At 43.4% G+C, this 25367-nt stretch overlaps 1 pseudogene; it reads right to left on the bottom strand.

The window, feature by feature from the left end:
* Window positions 1–3412: 3412 nt before the first annotated feature.
* On the bottom strand, window positions 3413–17664 carry LOC124029128 (annotated as a pseudogene).
* Between the last annotated feature and the right edge of the window lie 7703 nt (window positions 17665–25367).

Below are 25367 nucleotides of genomic sequence, written 5' to 3'. Positions count from 1 at the left end.
TCATGATGACCATCAACATCATCACCAACATCATGATGACCATCAACATCTCATCACCAACATCATGATGACCATCAACATCATGATGACCATCAACATCATCACAACATCATCACCAACATCACTTGATGACCATCAACATCATCACCAACATCATGATGACCATCAACATCATCACCAACATCATGATGACCATCAACATCATGATGACCATCAACATCATGATGACCATCAACATCATCACCAACATCATGATGACTATCAACATCATGATGACCATCAACATCATCACCAACATCATGATGACCATCAACATCATGATGACCATCAACATCATGATGACCATCAACATCATCATCAACATCATGATGACCATCAACATCATCACCAACATCATCACCATCATCATCATCAACATCATCACCAACATCATCACCATCATCATCATCAACATCATCACCAACATCATCACCATCATCATCATCAACATCATCACCATCATCATCATCATCATCATCATCATCATCATCAACATCATCACCAACATCATCATCATCAACATCATCACCAACATCATCATCATCAACATCATCACCAACATCATCACCATCATCATCATCACCATCACCATCATCACCAACATCATCACCATCATCATCATCAACATCATCACCAACATCATCACCATCACCATCATCATCACCATCACCATCATCATCACCATCACCATCATCATCATCAACATCATCACCAACATCATCACCATCACCATCATCATCACCATCATCATCATCATCATCACCATCATCATCATCACAACAAAGAAAAACAGAGCGACAGCGTTTGATACTTTCAGATGTTTATTTATTAATACATTTTAAAAATCACTTTATACACATGTTTAATGAAGATGTTTATTTATTAATACATTTTAAAAATCACTTTATACACATGTTTAATGAAGATGTTTATTTATTAATACATTTTTAAAATCACTTTATACACATGTCTAATGAAGATGTTTATTTTGGCAAACATTACTAGTAGATACTAAAAACAGACAGTTCCTTATTTGTGTTTAAATGCTTGATCTTTGTTTGTTTAGAGTTGTTCCTTCATCAAAGTTCAGACAATCGCAGAAGCATGATGGGGGATAATTAACAAATATATACTCTCTCTCACACAAAGAGAGAGAGACAGAGAGACAGACAGACAGAGAGACAGACAGACAGACAGAGAGACAGAGAGACAGAGAGAGACAGACAGACAGAGAGAGAGACAGAGAGAGGAGACAGAGACAGAGAGACAGAGAGACAGAGACAGAGAGACAGAGAGACAGAGAGAGACAGACAGACAGAGAGAGAGAGACAGAGAGACAGAGAGAGACAGACAGACAGAGACAGAGAGAGACAGACAGACAGAGGGCAGACAGAGGCAGAGAGGAGACAGAGAGGGCAGAGAGAGAGAGAGAGAGAGAGAGAGAGAGAGAGAGAGAGGAGAGAGAGAGGGCAGAGAGAGAGAGAGAGAGAGAGAGGAGAGAGAGAGAGAGAGAGAGAGAGAGAGAGAGAGAGAGAGAGAGAGGAGAGCTCATCACGATATGTGGCACGCTAGTTCCACTAAACAGTCTTCACTATGGCACATTGACACCTTTCCCCTTTAGTGGGCTTCAAACGGAGCGGTTTAACCTGACCCTGAATGACTGCAGAGCCGGTGCAGGGAACAAATTCGACAGGAAGAACACTAACAAGGTCTCGATGTTCTGTACGAACTGGCATCCCCGCTGTACGATACGTCCTGGCCTGTATGTCTCAAGAGTCTCAGAGATAAAGAGCACTGATCTTGAATCAGTTTTTATACATTATAATGATTAAGATTATACGGGCCAAGGGAGAACTGATGGTAGATCAGCACCCCTACTCTGGAGAGGCTTTGTGAATACGGGCCTTGGTCCCTACAGTAGGAGAGTTCCTGTCCCTAGACATTAACGTTGGAGAGCTGCACTGTTGGTTAAAGGGGGCTTTGTAGGTAAGGTCTACACTGTTGGTTAAGGGGCTTGTGGGTAAGGTCTACACTGTTGGTTAAAGGGGGGGCTTGTAGGTAGCGTTTCACGGTAAGGTCTACACTGTTGGTTAAGGGCTTGTAGATAAGGTCTACACTGTTGGTTAAAGGGGGCTTGTAGGTAAGGTCTACACTGTTGGTTAAAGGGGGCTTTGTAGGTAAGGTCTACACACTGTTGGTTAAAGGGCTTTGTAGGTAAGGTCTACACTGTTGGTTAAAGGGGGCTTTGTAGGTAAGGTCTACACTGTTGGTTAAAGGGGGCTTGTAGGTAAGGTCTACACAGTTGGTTAAAGGGGGCTTGTAGGTAAGCGTTTCACGGTAAGGTCTACACTGTTGGTTAAAGGGCTTGTAGGTAAGGTCTACACTGTTGGTTAAGGGGGCTTGTAGGTAAGGTTGGTCTTATAGTACTTGGTCTTATAGTACTGGTTACAGACATAAACCAATCACCTGGTCCTACAGTACTGTACTGGTTACAGACATAAACCAATCACCTGGTCCTACAGTACTAGTACTGTACTGGTTACAGACATAAACCAATCACCTGGTCTTATAGTACTCTACTGGTTACCTCTCTCTCTGAGACACTGACCCATTTAATGGCCTCTCTCTCTGAGACACTGACCCATTCAATGACCTCTCTCTGAGACACTGACCCATTTAATGGCCTCTCTCTCTGAGACACTGACCCATTCAATGGCCTCTCTCTCTGAGACACTGACCCATTCAATAGCCTCTCTCTCTGAGACACATTGATTTAAGGCATCGGTCACAAAAGTCCTGAAGAGGAGTTCAATTAATTGTGCCTCAGTCTGTTTCCCAAATGGCACCCTATTCCCCTATGTGGGCCCTGGTCCCTACATAGTGCACTATTTAAGGAATCAGGTGCAATTTGGGACACACTTTCTCAAGTTCAACCTATATACATAGTGAAGCCCTTACAAACAACAACCCCTATTCCCTACATAGTGCACTACTACTCCCTTACAAACAACAACCCTATTCCCTACATAGTGCACTACTACTCCCTTACAAACAACAACCCTATTCCCTACATAGTGCCCTACTACTCCCTTACAAACAACAACCCTATTCCCTACATAGTGCACTACTACTCCCTTACAAACAACAACCCTATTCCCTACATAGTACTACTGCTCCTTTACAAACAACAACCCTATTCCCGACATAGTGCACTACTACTCCTTTACAAACAACAACCCTATTCCCTACATAGTGCACTACTTTTGGCCAGTGTTAAGGGGACTAGAGTAGTATTTGAGACACTGACAGCGATAGATTAGCAGTAGATTCAGTTTTAATTTCTTGCAGACCCCCTCCTCCTCGCCCCCTCCCCTCAGAAGAGGGTGCACTTCTGCGCCTCTTTTTGATTGGTGGCGGGCACAGGACGGCCGGATGGCCTCGTCGAAAACCGTCTTCAGCCCCCTCTGGGTCAGGGCTGAGCACTCCAGGTACTTCACCGCACCTGTAGGGGTGACAGCCAATCAGAGAAGGGGATGAGGACAGACACACACATCCAATTGGTCAGTCAGAAACTTGGGACTCAAAAATAGGTGAGTTCACCTAGAGCTCAAAGCTGTCAGAAACACATTCAAACACACTACATCCTCGCTCTCGTTCTCAAACTACAACACCACCCTCCACAGACACCCAGCTATCTCCCGTGCCATGGCCAGGCCCTGAGGGTAGGTGATTGGGGACAACTTCTAAAACACCACCCTCCACCACCCACCTCCACAGACACCCACCCACCCTCCACAGACACCCACCTCCCGTGCATGGCCAGGCCCTGAGGGTAGGTGATTGGGGACAACTTCTAAAACACTACCCTCCACAGACACCCACCTATCTCCGTGCCATGGCACAGGCCCTGATGGTAGGTGACACCTAAACACCACCCTCCACAGACACCCACCTCTCCGTGCCATGGCCAGGCCCTGATGGTTAGGTGATTGGGGACAACTTCTAAAACACCACCCTCCACAGACACCCACCTATCTCCCGTGCCATGGCCAGGCCCTGAGGGTAGGTGATTGGGGACAACTTCTTGTCCCTCAGCCTCTCAATAGTGTCCTTGTCGTCCCTCAGGTCCAGCTTCGTGCCCACCAGGATGATGGGGTGTTGGGGCAGTGGTGACAGCACTTCGGGTACCACTGTTCAAGGTCACATAGAGGTCAAAGGTCAAGGGTTCATTTTCATTTAATTTGAACCTTTATTGAACTAGGCAAGTCAGTTAAGAACAAATTATTATTTACAATGACGGCCCCTGCCCGGCCAAACCCAGACGACACTGGGCCAATTGTACGCCGCCCTATGGGACTCCCAATCATGTCCGGTTGTGATACAGCCTGGTTCGAACCAGGGTGTCTGTCGTGACGCCTCTACCACTGAGATGCAGTGCCTTAGACCATCATTGTAAACAATAATTTGTTCTTAACTGACTTGCCTAGTTACATTTTTTAAATGTAATAAAAATTAACCCTTGACCTCTATGTGACCTTGAACAGTGGTACCCGGAAGTGCCACTGTTAAGATCATGAAGGTCAAAGGGTTATAAGGTCTTAAAGGCTCGACCTACATAAAGAGGTTTGAGTTGGGCCAACAGCCCCAACAGCAACATGAATAAACACAATGTAACACTGTACAATGTGGAGCTGACCATATTAGAGATATGACTGTACAATGTGGAGCTGACCATAGAGATATTACTGTACAATGTGGAGCTGACCATATTAGAGATATTACTGTACAATGTGGAGCTGACCATATTAGAGATATGACTGTACAATGTGGAGCTGACTATAGAGATATTACTGTACAATGTGGAGCTGACCATAGAGATATTACTGTACAATGTGGAGCTGACCATATTAGAGATATGACTGTACAATGTGGAGCTGACTATATTAGAGATATTACTGTACAATGTGGAGCTGACCATATTAGAGATATTACTGTACAATGTGGAGCTGACCATATTAGAGATATGACTGTACAATGTGGAGCTGACCATATTAGAGATATTACTGTACAATGTGGAGCTGACCATATTAGAGATATGACTGTACAATGTGGAGCTGACCATATTAGAGATATTACTGTACAATGTGGAGCTGACCATATTAGAGATATTACTGTACAATGTGGAGCTGACCATATTAGAGATATGACTGTACAATGTGGAGCTGACCATATTAGAATATGACTGTACAATGTAGAGCTGACCATATTAGAGATATGACTGTACAATGTGGAGCTGACCATATTAGAGATATTACTGTACAATGTGGAGCTGACCATATTAGAGATATGACTGTACAACGTGGAGCTGACCATATTAGAGATATTACTGTACAATGTGGAGCTGACCATATTAGAGATATTACTGTACAATGTGGAGCTGACCATATTAGAATATTACTGTACAATGTAGAGCTGACTATATTAGAGATATGACTGTACAATGTGGAGCTGACCATATTAGAGATATGACTGTACAATGTGGAGCTGACCATAGAGATATTACTGTACAATGTGGAGCTGACCATATTAGAGATATGACTGTACAATGTGGAGCTGACCATATTAGAGATATGACTGTACAATGTGGAGCTGACTATATTAGAGATATTACTGTACAACGTGGAGCTGACCATATTAGAATATTACTGTACAATGTGGAGCTGACCATATTAGAGATATTACTGTACAATGTGGAGCTGACCATATTAGAGCCATTACTGTACAATGTGGAGCTGACCATATTAGAGATATTACTGTACAACGTGGAGCTGACTATATTAGAGATATTACTGTACAACGTGGAGCTGACCATATTAGAGATATTACTGTACAACGTGGAGCTGACTATATTAGAGATATGACTGTACAACGTGGAGCTGACTATATTAGAGATATTACTGTACAACGTGGAGCTGACTATATTAGAGATATTACTGTACAACGTGGAGCTGACTATATTAGAGATATGACTGTACAACGTGGAGCTGACTATATTAGAGATATTACTGTACAACGTGGAGCTGACCATATTAGAGATATTACTGTACAACGTGGAGCTGACCATATTAGAGATATGACTGTACAACGTGGAGCTGACCATATTAGAGATATGACTGTACAATGTGGAGCTGACCATATTAGAGTTATGACTGTACAACGTGGAGCTGACTATATTCGAGATATTACTGTACAATGTGGAGCTGACCATATTAGAGATATTACTGTACAATGTGGAGCTGACCATATTAGAGATATGACTGTACAATGTGGAGCTGACCATATTAGAGATATGACTGTACAACGTGGAGCTGACCATATTAGAGATATTACTGTACAACGTGGAGCTGACCATATTAGAGATATTACTGTACAATGTGGAGCTGACCATATTAGAGATATGACTGTACAATGTGGAGCTGACCATATTAGAGATATGACTGTACAATGTGGAGCTGACCATATTAGAGATATGACTGTACAACGTGGAGCTGACCATATTAGAGATATGACTGTACAACGTGGAGCTGACCATATTAGAGATATGACTGTACAATGTGGAGCTGACTATATTAGAGATATTACCATCACTGTTATTTAGCAGGGCGATAGAGATATGACTGTACAATGTGGAGCTGACTATATTAGAGATATTACCATCACTGTTATTTAGCAGGGCGATAGAGACACTCACCTTAGCTCTGACATTCTCAAAGGAGGCAGGGCTCACCAGAGAGAAGCATGTCAAGAACACGTCCTGTTTCGGACAACACACAGAAAACAGACAGTATATTAAACAGGCTGACTAAACAAGAGACACTGCATGGAAAAACAATGAGTGACTCTCTAGGTTCTGTATAGAATAGGACAGCAGCTGGAGAGACTACAGGGTGAGTTGGACTCTGTGACTCAGTGACTCTCTAGGTTCTGTATAGAATAGGACAGCAGCTGGAGAGACTACAGGGTGAGTTGGACTCTGTGACTCAGTGACTCAGTGACTCTCTAGGTTCTGTATAGAAAGAGACTACAGGGTGAGTTGGACTCTGTGATTTCTGTGAATCAGTGACTCTCTAGGTTCTGTATAGAATAGGACAGCAGCTGGAGAGACTACAGGGTGAGTTGGACTCTGTGACTCAGTGACTCTCTAGGTTCTGTATAGAATAGGACAGCAGCTGGAGAGACTACAGGGTGAGTTGGACTCTGTGACTCAGTGACTCTCTAGGTTCTGTATAGAATAGGACAGCAGCTGGAGAGACTACAGGGTGAGTTGGACTCTGTGAATCAGTGACTCTCTAGGTTCTGTATAGAATAGGACAGCAGCTGGAGAGACTACAGGGTGAGTTGGACTCTGTGAATCAGTGACTCTCTAGGTTCTGTATAGAATAGGACAGCAGCTGGAGAGACTACAGGGTGAGTTGGACTCTGTGACTCAGTGACTCTCTAGGTTCTGTATAGAATAGGACAGCAGCTGGAGAGACTACAGGGTGAGTTGGACTCTGTGAATCAGTGACTCTCTAGGTTCTGTATAGAATAGGACAGCAGCTGGAGAGACTACAGGGTGAGTTGGACTCTGTGACTCAGTGACTCTCTAGGTTCTGTATAGAATAGGACAGCAGCTGGAGAGACTACAGGGTGAGTTGGACTCTGTGACTCAGTGACTCTCTAGGTTCTGTATAGAATAGGACAGCAGCTGGAGAGACTACAGGGTGAGTTGGACTCTGTGACTCTCTAGGTTCTGTATAGAATAGGACAGCAGCTGGAGAGACTACAGGGTGAGTTGGACTCTGTGACTCAGTGACTCTCTAGGTTCTGTATAGAATAGGACAGCAGCTTGAGAGACTACAGGGTGAGTTGGACTCTGTGATTTCTGTGACTCAGTGACTCTCTAGGTTCTGTATAGAAAGAGACTACAGGGTGAGTTGGACTCTGTGATTTCTGTGACTCAGTGACTCTAGGTTCTGTATAGAAAGAGACTAGGGTGAGTTGGACTCTGTGATTTCTGTGAATCAGTGACTCTCTAGGTTCTGTATAGAATAGGACAGCAGCTGGAGAGACTACAGGGTGAGTTGGACTCTGTGACTCAGTGACTCTCTAGGTTCTGTATAGAATAGGACAGCAGCTGGAGAGACTACAGGGTGAGTTGGACTCTGTGATTTCTGTGACTCAGTGACTCTCTAGGTTCTGTATAGAAAGAGACTAAAGGGTGAGTTGGACTCTGTGACTCAGTGACTCTCTAGGTTCTGTATAGAAAGAGACTAAAGGGTGAGTTGGACTCTGTGACTCAGTGACTCTCTAGATTATGTATAGAATAGGATAGCAGCTGGAGAGACTACAGGGTGAGTTGGACTCTGTGACTCAGTGACTCTCTAGATTCTGTATAGAATAGGACAGCAGCTGGAGAGACTACAGGATGTGAGTTGGACTCTGTGACTCAGTGACTCTCTAGGTTCTGTATAGAATAGGACAGCAGCTTGAGAGACTAAAGTATGCGTTGGTATTCAGAGCAGGTACAGGAGCCTTACATAGGAGCTGGAGGAGTCTGGAGCTGGGGCCTAATGCAACAGCAGTGTGTGTTTGTTTGTGTGTGTGTGTGTGTGTGTGTTTGTGTGTGTGCAGGGGTTCCTCTGGACAGGGAGGCAGACAAGATGTGTTAATGAGGCAGACAGGATGTATTAATGAGGCAGACAGGATGTGTTAATGAGGCAGACAGGATGTATTAATGAGGCAGACAGGATGTGTTAATGAGGCAGACAGGATGTATTAATGAGGCAGACAGGATGTAGAGGCAGACAGGATGTGTTAATGAGGCAGACAGGATGTGTTAATGAGGCAGACAGGATGTATTAATGAGGCAGACAGGATGTGTTAATGAGGCAGACAGGATGTAGAGGCAGACAGGATGTATTAATGAGGCAGACAGGATGTGTTAATGAGGCAGACAGGATGTATTAATGAGGCAGACAGGATGTATTAATGAGGCAGACAGGATGTGTTAATGAGGCAGACAGGATGTGTTAATGAGGCAGACAGGATGTGTTAATGAGGCAGACAGGATGTATTAATGAGGCAGACAGGATGTATTAATGAGGCAGACAGGATGTAGGCAGACAGGATGTGTTAATGAGGCAGACAGGATGTGTTAATGAGGCAGACAGGATGTGTTAATGAGGCAGACAGGATGTAGTTAAGGATGTAGGCAGACAGGATGTAGGCAGACAGGATGTGTTAATGAGGCAGACAGGATGTAGTTAATGAGGCAGACAGGATGTGTTAATGAGGCAGACAGGATGTAGGCAGACAGGATGTAGGCAGACAGGATGTGTTAATGAGGCAGACAGGATGTGTTAATGAGGCAGACAGGATGTGTTAATGAGGCAGACAGGATGTGTTAACAGATGTAGCAGACAGGATGTAGGGCAGACAGGATGTATTAATGAGGCAGACAGGATGTAGGCAGACAGGATGTATTAATGGCAGACAGGATGTATTAATGAGGCAGACAGGATGTAGGCAGACAGGATGTAGGCAGACAGGATGTGTTAATGAGGCAGACAGGATGTGTTAATGAGGCAGACAGGATGTGTTAATGAGGCAGACAGGATGTATTCATGAGGCAGACAGGATGTGTTAATGAGGCAGACAGGATGTATTAATGAGGCAGACAGGATGTATTAATGAGACAGACAGGATGTGTTAATGAGGCAGACAGGATGTATTAATGAGGCAGACAGGATGTATTAATGAGGCAGACAGGATGTATTAATGAGGCAGACAGGATGTATTAATGAGACAGACAGGATGTGTTAATGAGGCAGACAGGATGTATTAATGAGGCAGACAGGATGTATTAATGAGGCAGACAGGATGTATTAATGAGACAGACAGGATGTGTTAATGAGGCAGACAGGATGTATTAATGAGGCAGACAGGATGTATTAATGAGGCAGACAGGATGTATTAATGAGGCAGACAGGATGTGTTAATGAGGCAGACAGGATGTATTAATGAGGCAGACAGGATGTATTAATGAGACAGACAGGATGTATTAATGAGGCAGACAGGATGTATTAATGAGGCAGACAGGATGTATTAATGAGGCAGACAGGATGTGTTAATGAGGCAGACAGGATGTGTTAATGAGGCAGACAGGATGTATTAATGAGGCAGACAGGATGTATTAATGAGACAGACAGGATGTGTTAATGAGGCAGACAGGATGTATTAATGAGGCAGACAGGATGTATTAATGAGGCAGACAGGATGTATTAATGAGGCAGACAGGATGTGTTAATGAGGCAGACAGGATGTATTAATGAGGCAGACAGGATGTATTAATGAGGCAGACAGGATGTGTTAATGAGGCAGACAGGATGTATTAATGAGGCAGACAGGATGTGTTAATGAGGCAGACAGGATGTATTAATGAGGCAGACAGGATGTATTAATGAGGCAGACAGGATGTATTAATGAGACAGACAGGATGTATTAATGAGACAGACAGGATGTATTAATGAGGCAGACAGGATGTATTAATGAGACAGGATGTATTAATGAGGCAGACAGGATGTATTAATGAGGCAGACAGGATGTATTAATGAGACAGACAGGATGTATTAATGAGACAGACAGGATGTATTAATGAGGCAGACAGGATGTATTAATGAGGCAGACAGGATGTATTAATGAGGCAGACAGGATGTATTAATGAGACAGACAGGATGTATTAATGAGGCAGACAGGATGTGTTAATGAGGCAGACAGGATGTGTTAATGAGACAGACAGGATGTGTTAATGAGGCAGACAGGATGTATTAATGAGGCAGACAGGATGTATTAATGAGGCAGACAGGATGTATTAATGAGGCAGACAGGATGTGTTAATGAGGCAGACAGGATGTATTAATGAGGCAGACAGGATGTATTAATGAGGCAGACAGGATGTATTAATGAGGCAGACAGGATGTGTTAATGAGGCAGACAGGATGTATTAATGAGGCAGACAGGATGTATTAATGAGGCAGACAGGATGTGTTAATGAGGCAGACAGGATGTATTAATGTGGCAGACAGGATGTATTAATGAGACAGACAGGATGTGTTAATGAGGCAGACAGGATGTATTAATGAGGCAGACAGGATGTGTTAATGAGGCAGACAGGATGTATTAATGAGACAGACAGGATGTGTTAATGAGGCAGACAGGATGTATTAATGAGGCAGACAGGATGTATTAATGAGACAGACAGGATGTGTTAATGAGGCAGACAGGATGTGTTAATGAGGCAGACAGGATGTGTTAATGAGGCAGACAGGATGTATTAATGAGGCAGACAGGATGTGTTAATGAGGCAGACAGGATGTGTTAATGAGGCAGACAGGATGTGTTAATGAGGCAGACAGGATGTATTAATGAGGCAGACAGGATGTATTAATGAGGCAGACAGGATGTAGGCAGACAGGATGTGTTAATGAGGCAGACAGGATGTGTTAATGAGGCAGACAGGATGTGTTAATGAGGCAGACAGGATGTAGGCAATGAGGCAGACAGGATGTATTAATGAGGCAGACAGGATGTGTTAATGAGGCAGACAGGATGTAGAGGCAGACAGGATGTATTAATGAGGCAGACAGGATGTGTTAATGAGGCAGACAGGATGTATTAATGGGCAGACAGGATGTATGTAGGCAGACAGGATGTATTAATGAGGCAGACAGGATGTGTTAATGAGGCAGACAGGATGTGTTAATGAGGCAGACAGGATGTAATGAGGCAGACAGGATGTGTTAATGAGGCAGACAGGATGTATTCCTGAGGCAGACAGGATGTGTTAATGAGGCAGACAGGATGTATTAATGAGACAGACAGGATGTATTAATGAGCAGACAGGATGTGTTAATGAGGCAGACAGGATGTATTAGACAGGATGTAGGCAGACAGGATGTGTTAATGAGGCAGACAGGATGTATTAATGAGGCAGACAGGATGTGTTAATGAGGCAGACAGGATGTATTAATGAGGCAGACAGGATGTGTTAATGAGGCAGACAGGATGTATTAATGAGGCAGACAGGATGTATTAATGAGGCAGACAGGATGTGTTAATGAGGCAGACAGGATGTATTAATGAGACAGACAGGATGTATTAATGAGGCAGACAGGATGTATTAATGAGGCAGACAGGATGTATTAATGAGGCAGACAGGATGTATTAATGAGGCAGACAGGATGTGTTAATGAGGCAGACAGGATGTGTTAATGAGGCAGACAGGATGTATTAATGAGGCAGACAGGATGTATTAATGAGGCAGACAGGATGTATTAATGAGGCAGACAGGATGTATTAATGAGGCAGACAGGATGTGTTAATGAGGCAGACAGGATGTGTTAATGAGGCAGACAGGATGTATTAATGAGGCAGACAGGATGTATTAATGAGGCAGACAGGATGTATTAATGAGGCAGACAGGATGTATTAATGAGGCAGACAGGATGTATTAATGAGGCAGACAGGATGTATTAATGAGGCAGACAGGATGTGTTAATGAGGCAGACAGGATGTATTAATGAGGCAGACAGGATGTATTAATGAGACAGACAGGATGTGTTAATGAGGCAGACAGGATGTATTAATGAGGCAGACAGGATGTATTAATGAGGCAGACAGGATGTATTAATGAGGCAGACAGGATGTATTAATGAGGCAGACAGGATGTATTAATGAGGCAGACAGGATGTATTAATGAGGCAGACAGGATGTATTAATGAGGCAGACAGGATGTATTAATGAGGCAGACAGGATGTGTTAATGAGGCAGACAGGATGTATTAATGAGGCAGACAGGATGTGTTAATGAGGCAGACAGGATGTATTAATGAGGCAGACAGGATGTATTAATGAGGCAGACAGGATGTATTAATGAGACAGACAGGATGTATTAATGAGACAGACAGGATGTATTAATGAGGCAGACAGGATGTATTAATGAGACAGGATGTATTAATGAGACAGACAGGATGTATTAATGAGGCAGACAGGATGTATTAATGAGGCAGACAGGATGTATTAATGAGGCAGACAGGATGTATTAATGAGACAGACAGGATGTATTAATGAGGCAGACAGGATGTGTTAATGAGGCAGACAGGATGTATTAATGAGACAGACAGGATGTGTTAATGAGGCAGACAGGATGTATTAATGAGGCAGACAGGATGTATTAATGAGGCAGACAGGATGTATTAATGAGACAGACAGGATGTGTTAATGAGGCAGACAGGATGTATTAATGAGGCAGACAGGATGTATTAATGAGGCAGACAGGATGTATTAATGAGGCAGACAGGATGTGTTAATGAGGCAGACAGGATGTATTAATGAGGCAGACAGGATGTGTTAATGAGGCAGACAGATGTGTTAATGAGGCAGACAGGATGTATTAATGTGGCAGACAGGATGTATTAATGAGACAGACAGGATGTGTTAATGAGACAGACAGGATGTGTGTAGAGGCAGACAGGATGTGTTAATGAGGCAGACAGGATGTATTAATGAGACAGACAGGATGTGTTAATGAGGCAGACAGGATGTATTAATGAGGCAGACAGGATGTATTAATGAGACAGACAGGATGTGTTAATGAGGCAGACAGGATGTGTTAATGAGACAGACAGGATGTGTTAATGAGGCAGACAGGATGTATTAATGAGGCAGACAGGATGTATTAATGAGGCAGACAGGATGTAGGCAGACAGGATGTATTAATGAGGCAGACAGGATGTGTTAATGAGGCAGACAGGATGTATTAATGAGGCAGACAGGATGTATTAATGAGGCAGACAGGATGTATTAATGAGGCAGACAGGATGTATTAATGAGACAGACAGGATGTGTTAATGAGGCAGACAGGATGTATTAATGAGGCAGACAGGATGTATTAATGAGACAGACAGGATGTATTAATGAGGCAGACAGGATGTATTAATGAGGCAGACAGGATGTATTAATGAGGCAGACAGGATGTATTAATGAGGCAGACAGGATGTATTAATGAGGCAGACAGGATGTATTAATGAGGCAGACAGGATGTATTAATGAGGCAGACAGGATGTATTAATGAGACAGACAGGATGTATTAATGAGGCAGACAGGATGTATTAATGAGGCAGACAGGATGTATTAATGAGGCAGACAGGATGTGTTAATGAGACAGACAGGATGTGTTAATGAGGAAGACAGGATGTATTAATGAGGCAGACAGGATGTGTTAATGAGGAAGACAGGATGTATTAATGAGGCAGACAGGATGTGTTAATGAGGCAGACAGGATGTATTAATGAGGCAGACAGGATGTGTTAATGAGGCAGACAGGATGTATTAATGAGGCAGACAGGATGTATTAATGAGGCAGACAGGATGTATTAATGAGGCAGACAGGATGTAGGCAGACAGGATGTGTTAATGAGGCAGACAGGATGTATTAATGAGGCAGACAGGATGTAGGCAGACAGGATGTATTAATGAGGCAGACAGGATGTATTAATGAGGCAGACAGGATGTGTTAATGAGGCAGACAGGATGTGTTCATGTGGTATAACAACACCACTCAGTAATCCTGGTGGTTGGCCTGTCACTGGTCTGACTACTATATATTTTTTTATTTTGCCTTTATTTAACCAGGTCGGCCAGTTGAGAACAAGTTCTCCTTTACAACTGCGACCTGGCCAAGATAAAGCAGTGTAACACAAACAACAACACAGAGTTACACATGGAATAAACAAACGTACAGTCAATAACACAATAGAAAAATCTACATACAGTGTGTGCAAATGGAGTAAGATTAGGGAGGTAAAGGCAATAAATAGGCCATAGAGGCAGAAATAATTACAATTCAGCAATTAACACTGTAGTGATACATGTGCAGATTTTTATTTTATTTATTTATTTCACATTTTTTTAACCAGGTAGGCTAGTTGAGAACACCTTTATTTAACCAGGTAGGCTAGTTGAGAACACCTTTATTTAACCAGGTAGGCTAGTTGAGAACACCTTTATTTAACCAGGTAGGCTAGTTGAGAACACCTTTATTTAACCAGGTAGGCTAGTTGAGAACACCTTTATTTAACCAGGTAGGCTAGTTGAGAACACCTTTATTTAACCAGGTAGGCTGGTTGAGAACACCTTTATTTAACCAGGTAGGCTAGTTGAGAACACCTTTATTTAACCAGGTAGGCTGGTTGAGAACACCTTTATTTAACCAGGTAGGCTAGTTGAGGGGGACCTTTATTTAACCAGGTAGGCTGGTTGAGAACACCTTTATTTAACCAGGTAGGCAAGTTGAGAACAAGTTCTCATTTACAATTGCGACCTGGCCAAGATAAAGCAAAGCAGTTCGACACATACAACAACACAGAGTTACACATGGAATAAACAAAACATACAGTCAATAATACAGTAGAAACAAGTCTATATACGATGTGAGCAAATGAGGTGAGATAAGGGAGGTAAAGGCAAAAAAGGCCATGGTGGCAAAGTAAATACAATATAGCAAGTAAAACACTGGAATGGTAGTTTTGCAATGGAAGAATGTGAAAATTCTAAGTCAGAGCTGTCCAGAGTAGTGATGTTGGACAGGCGGGCAGGTGCAGGGGATGACCGTAGTTGCTTTCCAATCTCTGGGGATCTCAGACTATACGAAAGAGAGGTTGAACAGGCTAGTAATAGGTTGCAACAATTTCGGTGGATAATTTTAAAAAGAGAGGGTCCAGATTGTCTAGCACAGTTGATTTGTAGGGATTCAGATTTTGCAGCTCTTTCAGGACATCAGCTGTCTGGATTTGGGTGAAGGAGAAGCTGGGGGGGCTCAGGCAAGTTTCTGCTGAGAGTGCAGAGCTGTTGGCCGGGGTTGGGCTCGCCAGGTGGAAAGCTAGGCCAGCCGTAGAAAAGTGCTTGTTGAAATTATTGATTATCGTAGATTTATCGGTGGTGACAGTGTTTCCTAGCCTCAGAGCAGTGGGCAGCTGGGAGGAGGTGCTGTTATTCTCCATGGATTTATCAGTGGTGACAGTGTTTCCTAGCCTCAGAGCAGTAGGCAGCTGGGAGGAGGTGCTGTTATTCTCCATGGATTTATCAGTGGTGACAGTGTTTCCTAGCCTCAGAGCAGTAGGCAGCTCGGAGGAGGTGCTGTTATTCTCCATGGACTTTACAGTGTCTCAAAACTTTTGGGAATTAGTGCTACAGGATGCAAATTTATGTTTGAAAAAGCAGGCCTTAGCTTTCCTAACTGACTGTGCATATTGGTTCCTGACTTCCCTGAAAAGTTGCATATCACGGGGGCTATTCGATGCTAATGCAGTATGCCACAGGATGTTTTTGTGCTGGTCGAGGGCAGTCAAGTCTGGGAGTGAACCACAGGCTATATCTTTTCTTAGTTCTACATTTTCTGAAACGGGCATGCTTATTTAAGATGGTGAGGAAAGCACCTTTAAAGAGCAAACAGGCATCCTCTACTGACGGAATGAGGTAAATATCCTTCCAGGATACCCGGGCCAGGTCGATTAGAAAGGCCTGGCTCGCTGAAGTGTTTTAGGGAGCATTTGACAGTGATGAGGGATGGTTGTTTGACCGTGGACCAATTACGGACGCAGGCAATGAGACAGTGATCGCTGAGATCCTGGTTGAAGACAGCAGAGGTGTATTTAGAGGGCAAGTTGGTCAGGATGATATCTATGAGGGTGCCCATGGTTACGGATTTAGGATGGTACCTGGCAAGTTCCTTGATAATTTGTGTGAGAATATGACTACTCTCCTCTCTGGCTGGGATGGGCGAAACGCTAAAATAGCCCCCCTAATAATTTTCTCTGAAGCAGCAGCCAGGCAGGCAGGGAGCTGTGTTTCTGACTGAGCCGCCACTGGCGAGATAATGAGGAAAACAGTGGAATAACAGGAAACTGTGTGGAGAATGAGTTAAGCAGAACCAGGAAGACACAAAATGGAGGATGTGGAATGTGTAGGAGTGATAATGAATGAGAGATGGGGGTGAGTGAGTGAGTGAGTGAGTGAGTGAGTGGTGAGTGGAGTGAGTGAGTGAGTGAGTGAGTGAGTGAGTGAGTGGTGAGTGAGTGAGTGAGTGAGTGAGTGAGTGAGTGAGTTACCGTCTGTGGATAGGACAGTGGTCTGAGCCTGTCGTAGTCCTCCTGTCCTGCAGTATCCCACAGTCCCAGATTCACTGGTTTCCCATCTACCATCACATTGGCAGAGTAGTTGTCAAACCTGAGAGGACAGGATGTTGTTCAGAGAAGTACACACACATAACCAGGCTTGCACACACACAAACAGGCATGCGCATACACCACACACACAAACAGGGATGAGGGATGAGAGGGGAACCCTTAAACAGAGACATTCATATGCTGTTGTTACAGTAGTACACACACACACACCATCATTGCAGTGCAGCTTCATGCTATGATACTCACACTGTGGGGATGTATTCTCCAGGGAAGGCATTGGTGGTGTAGCTGATGAGAAGACATGTCTTCCCCACCGCTCTGAGAGACAAACAATGACACATTTTCTTTAATGATCTATTTCACTTGCTTTGGCAATGGAAACATGTTTTCCCATACCAATAAAAGCCCTTAAATTGAAACATTTTTTTTATTTATTTTACCTTTATTTAACTATGCAAGTCAGTTAAGAACAAATTCTTATTTTCAATGACGGCCTAGGAACAGTGGGTTAACTGCCTGTTCAGGGGCAGAACCTGACAGATTTGTACCATGTCAGCTCGGGGGTTTGAACTTGCAACCTTCCGGTTACTAGTCCAACGCTCTAACCACTAGGCTACCCTGCCGCCCTCTCTCTCTCTCTCTCTCTATTTCTCTCTCTCTCCCTCTATTTCTCTCTCTCTCCCTCTATTTCTCTCTCTCTCCCTCTCTCTCTCCCTCTCTCAACATGAATTGAGAGAGAGAGAAAACATATAGAGAGAGGGGTTATAGAGAGAGAGAGAGAGGAGAGAAATAGAGGGAGAGAGAGAGAGAGAGGGATCAAATCTGAGATAAATAGAGGGAGAGAGAGACAGAATAATCAAATCAAATAAAGGCTAAAAGAGTGTATGGTTGAATGTGTGTGTGTGTGTGTGTGTGTGTGTGTGTGTGTGTGTGTGTGTGTGTGTGTGTGTGTGTGTGTGTGAACACAGACACTGTCCTTACATAGACTTTGGCTGGGGGGCACATGTGCCTTGCTGTTGTTGTCTTAGTCTCTTTTTATGGACTGTGTGTTGTGTGGATGTGTGTTTGGTCCTATATTTTAATTTTAATCCCAGCCCCCGTCCACGCAGGGGCCTTTTGTTTTTGGTAGGCCGTCAATGTGAATGTTCTTTAACTGACTTGCCTGGTTAAATAAAAATAGAAATACTGTGAGAGGTGGACCTGCTATCTGAAGCAGTGTGTGTGTGGACATGTTAGACCATACTTGAAGTCCCTATGTAAACGAACAAAACTTGACCAACTGGGGACATTTTGTTGGTCCCCACAAGGTCAAATGCTGTTTCTAGGGGTTTAGGGTTAGAATTAGGTTAAGGGTCAGAATTAGGTTAGAATTAGGTTAAGGGTTGGAATTAGGTTAAGGGTTAGAATTAGTTAGAGGGTTAGAATTAGGTTAAGGGTTAGAATTAGGTTTAGGGTTAGGGAATTAGGTTAAGGGTTAGGATTAGGTTAAGTTAGTGGGTTAAGGGTTAGAATTAGTTAAGGGTTAGTTAGGTTAAGGGTTAGAATTAGGTTAAGGGTTAGAATTAGTTAAGTTAGAATTAGGTTAAGGGTTAGAATTAGTGTTAGAATTAGGTTAAGGGTTAGAATTAGGTTAAGGGTTAGAATTAGGTTAAGGGTTAGAATTAGTTAAGGGTTAGAATTAGGTTAAGTCAGAATTAGGGTTTAGGGTTAGAATTAGGTTAAGGGTAGAGGGTTAGGAATTAGTTAAGGGTTAGAATTAGCCAGGGTTAGAATTAGGTTATTAGAGAACAGTTAGGTTAAGGAGGAATAGGTTAAGGGTCAAATTAGGTTTGAGAATTAGGTTAGGGACATTTTAGTTATGGGTTAGAATTAGGTTAAGGGTTAAATGGTGTTAGAATCCTTAAGGGTTAGAATTAGGTTAAGGGTTAGAATTAGGTTAAGTTAGAATTAGGTTAGGTTAGAATTAGGGTTAGAATTAGGTTAAGGGTTAGAATTAGGTTAAGGGTTAGAATTAGGTTAAGGGTTAGAATTAGGTTAAGGGCTGGAATTAGGTTAAGGGTTAGAATTAGTTAAGGGTTAGAATTAGGTTAAGGGTCAGAATTAGGTTTAGGGTTAGAATTAGGGTTAAGGGTAGAGGGTTAGAATAGGTTAAGGTTAGAATTAGGTTAAGGGTTAGAATTAGGTTAAGGGTTAGAATTAGGTTTAGGGTTAGAATTAGGTTAGAGGGTTAGAATTAGGTTAAGGGTTAGAATTAGGTTTAGGGTTAGAATTAGGCTAAGGGTTAGAATTAGGTTAAGGGTTAGAATTAGGTTAAGGGTTAGGAATTAGGTTAAGGTTCGAATTAGGTTAAGGGTTAGAATTAGGTTAAGGGTTAATTAGGGTTGGAATTAGATGGTTAGAATTAGGTTAGGGTTAGAATTAGGTTAAGGGTTAGAATTAGTTTAGGGTTAGAATTAGGTTAAGGGTTAGAATTAGGTTAAGGGTTAGAATTAGGTTAAGGGTTCGAATTAGGTTAGGGGTTAGAATTAGGTTAGGTTGGAATTAGTTAGTTGGAGGGGGTTAGAATTAGGTTTAGGGTTAGAATTAGGTTAAGGGTTAGAATTAGGTTAAGGGTTAGAATTAGGTTAAGGGTTCAATTAGGTTAGGGTTAGAATTAGGTTAGGGTTGGAATTAGGTTAGGGTTAGAATTAGGTTAGGGGTTAGAATTAGGTTAAGGGTTAGAATTAGGTTTAGGGTTAGTTAGGTTAGGGGTTAGAATTAGGTTAGGGTTGAATTAGGTTAGGGTTGGAATTAGTTAGGTTAGAATTAGGTTTAGGGTTAGAATTAGGTTAAGTGAAATGCTGAATACAACAGGTGTAGTAGACCTTACAGTGAAATGCTGAATACAACAGGTGTAGTAGACCTTACAGTGAAATGCTGAATACAACAGGTGTAGTAGACCTTACAGTGAAATGCTGAATACAACAGGTGTAGTAGACCTACAGTGAAATGCTGAATACAACAGGATGTAGTAGACCTTACAGTGAAATGCTGAATACAACAGGTGTAGTAGACCTTACAGTGAAATGCTGAATACAACAGGTGTAGTAGACCTTTACAGTGAAATGCTGAATACAACAGGTGTAGTAGACCTTACAGTGAAATGCTGAATACAACAGGTGTAGTAGACCTTACAGTGAAATGCTGAATACAACAGGTGTAGTAGACCTTTACAGTGAAATGTTTACTTTACAAGCCCTTAACCAACAATGCTTTAAGAAGTTAAGATGATAAAAATAAAATTAAATAAAAAATAGATAAGTAAAAAATTGAAAATAAAAGTAACAAATAATTAAACAGCAGCAGCAAAATAAGAAGTGTGACTATATACAGTGGTGTTACGGTACAGAGTCAATGTGGAGGCTATATACAGGGTGTTACGGTACAGAGTCAATTTGGAGGCTATATACAGGGTGTTACGGTACAGAGTCAATGTGGAGGCTATATACAGGGTGTTACGGTACAGAGTCAATTTGGAGGCTATATACAGGGTATTCAATGTGGAGGCTATATACAGGTACAGAGTCAATTTGGAGGCTATATACAGGGTGTTACGGTACAGAGTCAATTTGGAGGCTATATACAGGGTGTTACGGTACAGAGTCAATGTGGAGGCTATATACAGGGTGTTACGGTACAGAGTCAATGTGGAGGCTATATACAGGGTGTTACGGTACAGAGTCAATGTGGAGGCTATATACAGGGTGTTACGGTACAGAGTCAATGTGGAGGTTATATACAGGGGGTACCGAGAGTCAATGTGGAAGCTATATACAGGGTGTTCCGGTACAGAGTCAATGTGGAGGCTATATACAGGGTGTTACGGGTACAGAGTCAATGTGGAGGCTATATACAGGGTGTTACGGTACAGAGTCAATGTGGAGGCTATATACAGGGTGTTGCGGCACGGAGTCAATGTGGAGGCTATATACAGGGGTGTTACGGTACAGAGTCAATGTGGGAGGCTATATACAGGTGGGTACCGGTACAGAGTCAATGTGGAGGCTATATACAGGGGTTCCGGCACAGAGTCAATGTGAGGCTATATACAGAGGGTACTGGTACAGAGTCAATGTGGAGTCTATATACAGGGGTACCGGTACAGAGTCAATGTGGAGGCTATATACAGGGTACCGGTACAGAGTCAATGTGGAGGCTATATACAGGGGTACTGGTACAGAGTCAATATGGAGGCTATATACAGGGGGTACTGGTACAGAGTCAATGTGGAGGCTATACAGGGGTACTGGTACAGAGTCAATATGGAGGCTATATAGGGGGTACCGGTACAGAGTCAATGTGGAGTCTATATACAGGGGTACCGGTACAGGAATATGGAGGCTATATACAGGGTGGTACTGGTACAGAGTCAATGTGGAGCTATATACAGGGGGTGCCGGTACAGAGTCAATGTGGAGGCTATATACAGGGGTTCTGGTACAGTCAATGTGGAGGCTATATACAGGGGTTCCGGTACAGAGTCAATGTAGGCTATATACAGGGTACTGGTACAGAGTCAATGTGGAGTCTATATACAGGGGGTACCGGTACAGAGTCAATGTGGAGGCTATATACAGGGGGTACCGGTACAGAGTCAATGTGGAGGCTATATACAGGGGTACTGGCACAGAGTCAATATGGAGGCTATATACAGGGGGTACTGGTACAGAGTCAATGTGGAGGCTATATACAGGGGGTACTGGTACAGAGTCAATGTGGAGGCTATATACAGGGGGTACCGGTACAGAGTCAATGTGGAGGCTATATACAGGGGGTTCTGGTACAGACTCAATGTGGAGGCTATATACAGGGTGTACTGGTACAGAGTCAATGTGGAGGCTATATACAGGGGGTACTGGTACAGAGTCAATATGGAGGCTATATACAGGGGGTACTGGTACAGAGTCAATGTGGAGGCTATATACAGGGGGTACTGGTACAGAGTCAATGTGGAGGCTATATACAGGGGGTACCGGTACAGAGTCAATGTGGAGGCTATATACAGGGGGTTCTGGTACAGACTCAATGTGGAGGCTATATACAGGGTGTACTGGTACAGAGTCAATGTGGAGGCTATATACAGGGGGTACCGGTACAGAGTCAATGTGGAGGCTATATACAGGGGGTTCTGGTACAGAGTCAATGTGCGGGGGCACCGGTTAGTGGAGGTAATATGTACATGTAGGTAGAGTTAAAGTGACTATGCATAGATAATAAACAGAGAGTAGCAGCAGTGTTAAAGAGGGTCTGGGTTGCCCTTTGATTAGCTGCTCAGGAGTCTTATGGCTTGGGGGGTAGAAGCTGTTAAGAAGGCTTTTGGACCCAGACTAGGGTTAGTTTTAGGGTTAGGGAAACTAGGACTTTGAATGGGACTTTCTCTCTCTCGGAGGACCTGAGCCCTAGGACCGTGCCCCAGGACTACCTGACATGATGGCTCCTTGCTGTCCCCAGTCCACCTGACTGTGCTGCTGCTCCAGTTTCAACTGTTCTGCCTTATTATTATTTGACCATGCTGGTCATTTATGAACATTTAACACATCTTGGTCATGTTCTGTTATAATCTCTACCCGGCACAGCCAGAGGACTAGCCACCCCACATAGCCCGGTTCCTCTCTAGGTTTCTTCTAGGTTTTGGCCTTTCTAGAGAGTTTTTCCTAGCCACCGTCTTTTACACCTGCATTGTTTGCTGTTTGGGGTTTTGTTAGGTTTCTGTACAGCACTTTGGGAATGTCAGCTGATGTACGAAGGGCTATATAAATACATTTGATTTGATTTGACTGTATTACATGTCCCCACAAGGTTAGTTGTACAATATTGCGCATGTGTGTGTGTTGCCCATCTAAAAAAAAAAATCCTAGGTAAGCCTTCCCCCACACCCCTGTTTAGCTATGCTATGCAGTCCCATGCACCCTACCTCCACACTACCCGAAATCTACGCCGCATCCGCACCGCATCAATGTGAAGTCAAATAAACCTGTCTTTCAAAAGATGTCTATGGTAGAAAGGCTATATAAACACGGCATTTTGCGCAAGTGCCCATGCCCATCCGTAGCCCGTGCCTCCGTAGGGAGCTGGCTGTGTAGGTGTGAAAGCATTACATCATTTAATGAGTCTCAGCCAAGCCCTCCCAGCGACATTTCTGCAACTATGCACATATTAATGTATATTTCACAATTATGCTCAACCCCCAAAATATGGGTTTCAAATGTTGTTAATCCGAGAAGCTTTAGTTAGTTTCTAATTTTTATATTTCAATGAAACGTTCAAATGCTTTAGTTCAATTTCAGGCATAATATTTCACACCGAACTTATAATGTATTGTGCAAAACCTGGCGGAAAATTTGGCGAATACATTGATAACATGAAATCACAAAGGAGGCTAACAAAATAAAAAATGTAATTGCTCAACATTCATTTTACGCTCACGCACTGATGAGAGAGCGGATTCTAGAAAGTGAGCGCGACCCATTCAACCCGCTATAGCCCCAGCCCTTTACTGCAACAATTGCCCTCACAGACTCGAAAAAGGACACATTTTCAGCCTAAACACACACAAAAGGTCTTACCCATCGCCCATCACGACGCATTTGATGGCCTGCATTTTGAAGAGGGTGGTATCCAACGACGGACTATTCCCTGGTTTTAAAATGGCAAATTGTTTATCATTTCTGATATATCGCTAATAATAAGTGAATTGGTACAGCTCCTCGCGACCAGGCTGCAGTAGCGGAGGGAGGCAGTGTCGAATCCCGGCGGAACCTCCCGGAAAGACCGAACGTGTTAAAGGAAAGTTTTTTTCCCCCGACAGCAGTTGAACTCTGTAAATGACAATGTGTTCTTCCCAAATCACACCATATTCCTATGTAGTACACTACGGGCCCAATGGGTTCTGGTCAAAAGTAGTGCACACATAGGGATTAAGTGGCAATTTGGGACATACAACAAGTGGCTAAATGACTTAAATGTAAATGTAAGTGTCCAGTGGGTTCCTCTGTAGTGACTATTGTAGAGTTCTGGTGATGAAGGACTTCAGAATGGACATACACACAGAGAGAACGAGACACACCTCAAACAAACCATCAATAACCACAGTTGACACAATTTGTAAGAATGTATTTGTTTTATTGCTTGATCTGCCATTAGGAAACAACCTAAACCAAAAGGATTAGAACTGAGCACAAACAGTAAAGCAAACCGTGTACAGTCATCATCATCATCATCATAAAATGGTCCCCTGGCCACCCTATTCCCTACAGAGCCCTCTTCCTCTTCCCTAAACACCCTATTCCTGACCAGGGCTCTAGAGTAGTGCACTATAGAAGGAGAAAGGATCCATTTTGGACACATCCCACAGGCAAAACGTCAATGAGAGCTTGAAGGCCATGTCCCAAACCACCAACCTTTCCCCCCCCCTCTCCTGAAGTGTACACTTGCACACTTTTTTTTGTTGTTGCATGGACTTAGCAATGCTGGAAACTCCCCCCCCCTCCCTCCAGCCAATGCTTATACCAATCCCATGCTTTTAAATCTACGACAGGGAGTGTGCTAGCCAAGTGGACACACTATGTGAGCAAGGAAGAGAATTGGGACGAAGCCGAAGAATTGGGAGCACTAAACAGAATCCTAAACCAAAAACCTTGACCCCTATTCCCTACTCTAGATAGGAAAGGATTGGATAGGTACTAGCCATATGATAACAGCTCCACCGTGCCCTCTGATAGGTGGAGTTTTGCTCCACCTCGATGACACCGTGCTGCCTGTCTGCCGCTGGACTTGACCCCTCAACCCATCCACGCCTTTCCCCTCGGACAGCCTCCCTCCGATGACCCCTCAACCCATCCACGCCTTTCCCTCGGACAGCCTCCTCCGATGACCCCTCAACCCATCCACGCCTTTCCCCTCGGACAGCCTCCCTCCGATGACCCCTCAACCCATCCACGCCTTTCCCCTCGGACAGCCTCCCTCCGATGACCCCTCAACCCATCCACGCCTTTCCCCTCGGACA

This window comes from Oncorhynchus gorbuscha, unplaced genomic scaffold, assembly GCF_021184085.1.
Source record: "Oncorhynchus gorbuscha isolate QuinsamMale2020 ecotype Even-year unplaced genomic scaffold, OgorEven_v1.0 Un_scaffold_5600, whole genome shotgun sequence".
NCBI classification, from domain to species: Eukaryota; Metazoa; Chordata; class Actinopteri; order Salmoniformes; family Salmonidae; genus Oncorhynchus; species Oncorhynchus gorbuscha.
This window is presented reverse-complemented; position numbering and strand designations above follow the sequence as displayed.